Source organism: Pinus tabuliformis, chromosome 6 (assembly GCF_031772625.1).
Source record: "Pinus tabuliformis cultivar Carrire ecotype Pingquan chromosome 6, CPIR1, whole genome shotgun sequence".
Classification (NCBI taxonomy): Eukaryota; Viridiplantae; Streptophyta; class Pinopsida; order Pinales; family Pinaceae; genus Pinus; species Pinus tabuliformis.
The window spans coordinates 1,387,725,947-1,387,731,731 of NC_142292.1; positions in this window are offsets into that span (position 1 = coordinate 1,387,725,947).

Genomic DNA, 5,785 nt, shown 5'->3' on the forward strand with positions numbered 1-5,785 from the left:
CAGACACAAAACTCTGTAATAACCATCAGATCCATCTGCAACTTCAAATATTAAGATTTACAATGTATACGCTACTTCGATGAATCAAACCCGCGTGTATACGCGCTTTTATCAAATCCAACCCGCGTACAGATCTAAAAACAATTTCTCATAACTTGCAGCTGTACCAGACATCAGTCATACTCATAACACTTATAGAACAATACATGCGTCAGTATGTAGATCTAGAATAAGCATCATAAAGATAGTTCATTTCAAACCATTTGATCCCGATCTCTCCTTAGATCTAGTTCTCCATCAACCGGTGAGATCTCTCCTTAGCTCAGATCAAGCAATGCATCATCAACCCATAACCCTGTATACTGGATCTAATGCTTCATCAGATATTCAAGACATTTCAGATACACTTGCCTAATGATTTTCTTCTCCTTATATAGCCTTAGGCCTTGCTCAATACCAAGGGCCACAACCATAGAAATCCAATACCATCAACTTTAAAACTAGCGATCAACACATCCGTCGAGACGCCAAGGTCCAAAACCATAGGCACAACTTCCAAGGACTAACCGCTATGGACCAAAATGAGTTTTTCACATACACGCGCTTTTAATGAAGCCAACCTGCGTGTACACGCGACTTGGGCTTAACGAACCTGCGTGTATGAACTTTCTCTTCTTCTTATAGTCTGATCATCAATTCCTTGCTGCTGTCCTTCTGCACTATGATTTCTCATCAGTGTGGTTTGCCATCAAGGACAACACTTGTCTCATAATGCCAACAATCTCCCCCTTTGGACTTGATGGCAAAGCTAACTTGTCACACTTAGAACTATCATCTGATTCCTTTGAGCTGTCCTCCATCAGTCACATCTGATATCTCTTCTGAAGATTCATCATCTGATTCCTTTGAGCTGTCATCAGTCACATCTGATATCTCTTCTGAAGATTCATCATCTGATTCCTTTGAGCTGTCATCAGTCACATCTGATATCTCTTCTGAAGATTCATCATCTGATTCCTTTGAGCTGTCCTCCATCAGTCACATCTGATATCTCTTCTGAAGATTCACCCAGTTATACATAAGTGAGATATTCTTCTATGAGAGGGTTGCCATCAAGTACAACACATGCATCATAATGCCAACAATCTCCCCCTTTGGACTTGATGGCAACAACACCAAATCACTCTCCCCCTTTGACATCAAGGGCAAAGGGTGGACCAAGATATTCTCTTTCTTTGCTGAATCATTCCACTGTCCATACTCCCCCTGAGTACCTGCTGAAATCTGTGAATAATCTCCCCCTTTGTATATGCCAAGGTGTACCAATCTGTCCATGCTCCCTCTGAGTACATGCTGAATCTCTGTTCTTGCTGAAGTGTGTTGATCATGCTCTCCCTGACTGTAAGCAAGGTCTACAAAAGATGTTCTTCAAGAAGAACATGACTCTATACATCATAAAAGACCTTCCTATCACTTAGGACTCATACATACATCCATCTCTCAACTAAGTGAGGATAAACAAGAAAATGACTCATCCACCCAACCAAGTGGGGATACATAAAAAAATTTACATCTGACAACCAAACACATTGCATCAATCATCCCAGGCATAGTGGGGAAACCAAAATAGGCTGTTACATGACCTTGACACCATGAAAGAGATACCACAAAAGAGATATATGACATAGAGACGTAAGAACTAGACCAAGACTTATGAAAGTCACTAGCAGCATCTGATAATCACCATTCAGATCAGCAACCAAGAGATCCTTCTTTTCTCCTTTCGCCTTTGTTCCTCCTGAAATCAACACCAAATGTGAACTAGAACCAAAAGCTTTAAGATAATGCCAACAATGCATCATTGGAAGATTATCTGCTCCCCCTGAACCTGTGCCAGATGATCTCTGTCAGACCTATATCAGACTTTCTGCAACCAACATCTGTCCCTGCTGATTTTCTTCAAAAACTCCATATACGCGTCTGTATACACATAAACAAGCGTATATACGCGGATATCCCTTACGAAACACGCGTATACCATATACGCGACTATCCTCTTGTAAAACGGCGTATGCACGCGAATATCCTTTAAACAGCACGCGTACACAAATTTCCATATCAACAACCTGTAAATGTCCTGCAGCAAGGTATGTCTGAACATAGATGTCAAAACATCATCATGAAATCATTCACATTACATGTGAAACCACCATAGCCATTACATCAACATCAAGATTTACAAGCTCCAAGTATCATTTCTTGGGAACATCTGCATCAATCATCATATGTAAGTATCAACCTATCATCATATAGATAAGAACTCATCACCATGTCTCCAATAAAGCAACTCTGAGTAGTCATCCATGTGTCAGCACTATGTATCTTGAGCTCAAGCTCATTTGACAAAACTTCTTGATATCATCAACAACAACAATCCTTATCCACATGAGTGCCTGCATCATAACTGTATGATCTTTATGCATATGACAACAGCAGTATATAAGTGACTCATCATCAAGTGAGGAAGATGTGTATTCAAGCTTTGTACTTCTCCTTGTTCTTATGAAGATCACCATGTAAGCACTATACATGCATCATCAAAGAATCAACCATAAATCTGATCTGAACATCTTCTATGTAACTTCAAGAATCATATGAGAGTTTATCATAGACAACTCACAACATCATATCATAGCAAGATATATCATTTATCCATATAAGAATCATCACCAAGGATTATTAACCATAATGCCAACAATGAATTACTAAAGGCATATGCTCCCCCTCAACCAGTGCCATTTGTTAGATCTGATCATGCATATATCAGCAGTAAGCATCAAAACATCTTCATCCTCAAGTTAGGATCAAAACACTTCCAGACATCATACAAGTAACAAAACATTTCCACACATCCTCAGCAGACTGTAGCTATTAACCAATAGAGCAAATAATGGACTGAATCATATCAGATCCCTTTTCTGAGCCTGTCCCCACTGCTTTTCTTCAGACTGACATATACGCGACTTTTCAGTGTCGAACTCGCATATATACGCGACTTCCCTTTAAGAAACTTGCGTATGAGATTCAGGACATTGAAGTTTTACACTTTCAGCTCCCCCTGAGTCTGATATGTCTGTGCTGTGCTGTGTCTTAGTACATTGTGCTGACTGTACTTCCTTCTTCCTCCATATCTTCAAGTGTGATGAGGTTTTCTCCTTTCGGTGTGATGTCCATCCTTTGTTCCTGCATTCCTTTGCTATATGTCCAAGCTTATTACATGTATAACATCTTACATGTTTCATATTCCTCCTGTAGCAATCAGCAGCTTTGTGACCATACATATTGCAAGCAAAGCAATATCCATTAAAGTACCTTGATTGAGATGACCTGTCCGCATAATAGTCTTGAACTCTTCTTCTTCTACATCTAGCTGCAACATGTCCAAGATTATGACATACATAACATTCAACATTATTCATAGGAAGAGTAAAAGACTTTCTTTGAGGAGTCTCTTTCCTTGATTGTTGATGGGGTTGACCTTTCATCTCCTTGTTGATCATTCTAGATTTCTCTTTAGAGTTCCTTGCCTCACCTTGTGAACTAGATTCACCTTCAACAAATTCATGAAAACCAAGACCAGTCTTGATAGCAGGAGACCTTTGACTACTAAGAATATCATCCAAGGCTTTAGTACTATCTTGAAATCTCAAAAGTTTATCCTTTTCTTCTAATTTCCCTTTCAAGATATTTACCTCAACTTGAAGTTGTTCCTCCTTTTCTAGACATTGCTTCTTCATGTCTTCTCCATCTTTCCTTCCTTCTTCCAACTGATGCCTTAATTTGAGAATCTCCTTTTCTTGTTCTTCATTCAGATCCTGCTGCATTTCACGAACTCGGAAAGCACATTCTAGTTGAGATTTTAAGCTGGTGACTTCGTTTTCTTGTTTTGCAATAGCTTGGAGTAGATCTGTATTCTGCTTCTTTGATTCTTCAAGATCTCCTTTTAGTGAGGGGATTGTAGCTTCAAGATTTTCATAGTAGCTGGATCTATCTTTGAGTTTCTTGATGGTTGTGCTTCTTTCGTTGACTTCTTTTCTTAATGATGTCACTTCATGTTGCAATTTTTGACATTGGTCTTCCTTGTCCTTGAGAAGCTTTCTTACCTTGTTTCCTTCTTCTAGTTGGGCCTTTAGTTTGGTAACTTCTTCTTCCCTTTTGTTCAATAGATCTTGTTGATCTTTAACTTTGTCTGCAAACCTTCTAAACATTGCCTCTATTTGACACTTTTCTTGCTCACCCATAAAAGCATGTTCAGTAGTTTCACTATCACTTCCATCACTTTCACAAGGAAATATAGCAGGAACATCAGAGGATAACACATTCATACCTGATAATGATTCTGAATCTGATTCTGAATCTGAAGAACTTCTTATACCTAATCCCCAATCGACTCTTCCACTGTCATAGATCTTCTGAGATGTCTTCTTCTTCTTATGAGTTTTCTTCTTAAGCTTCTTTCCCATTGTTCCACGGATCTCCTTCAAGCGATCAAGCTTCTACCAAAGGACCTGCTCTGATACCAATTGTTGGAAATAATACTGAGAGGGGGGGGTGAATCAGTATTATCAGATCAATCAAACTTTTCAATTTCATACTCAGAAACATATACGCTACTTCAATTAAGTGAACCCGCGTGTACACGCTACTGTGTCTAATGAAACTCGCGTATATCCAGAGATCTTATAATTCAGTTAGCTTAATCTTCAGTAAATGCATCAGATCATTATTAAGCATATTAACAGTAAACAGGTGCAGAATAACAGAACAGAACATCACACAAGAGCCACACACATGAACACAAAGATATAAGGTGGAAACCCAATGTGGGTGAAAACCACCTGCTGCAAGTCATCTCAATCTTCTTCTTAATAAGAAAATCCTTTTACAATATTTGTACTGGTGCAGTCTTATACCAGTACGGGAGCTACAACCCCCTTTGCTCTTGTACTAGCCGATCCATTTACTAGTACGCAGGCTGCTACCTGCTACAATGCTCCAAAGATCTCCTTTAGCTTTTGTACTAGCTTAGATACTAGTACGTAGGTGCTTGCCTACAATCTTCTCACCTCCAGGTACCACGTTTCATACATTTTCAGACTGGATACACTGAAGCACAACACATAATCTGTAAGGCCACTTTTCATCCAATTTTCATACTGGACCCATAACTATCATTGAAGCTCAAAACAATCATCAAACTCTGAATCACTGAAACCCTGTTAACAACAGTCACCAGAACACAGAGCAGACACAAAACTCTGTAATAACCATCAGATCCATCTGCAACTTCAAATATTAAGATTTACAATGTATACGCTACTTCGATGAATCAAACCCGCATGTATACGCGCTTTTATCAAAGCCAACCCGCGTACAGATCTAAAAACAATTTCTCATAACTTGCAGCTGTACCAGACATCAGTCATACTCATAACACTTATAGAACAATACATGCGTCAGTATGTAGATCTAGAATAAGCATCATAAAGATAGTTCATTTCAAACCATTTGATCCCGATCTCTCCTTAGATCTAGTTCTCCATCAACCGGTGAGATCTCTCCTTAGCTCAGATCAAGCAATGCATCATCAACCCATAACCCTGTATACTGGATCTAATGCTTCATCAGATATTCAAGACATTTCAGATACACTTGCCTAATGATTTTCTTCTCCTTATATAGCCTTAGGCCTTGCTCAATACCAAGGGCCACAACCATAGAAATC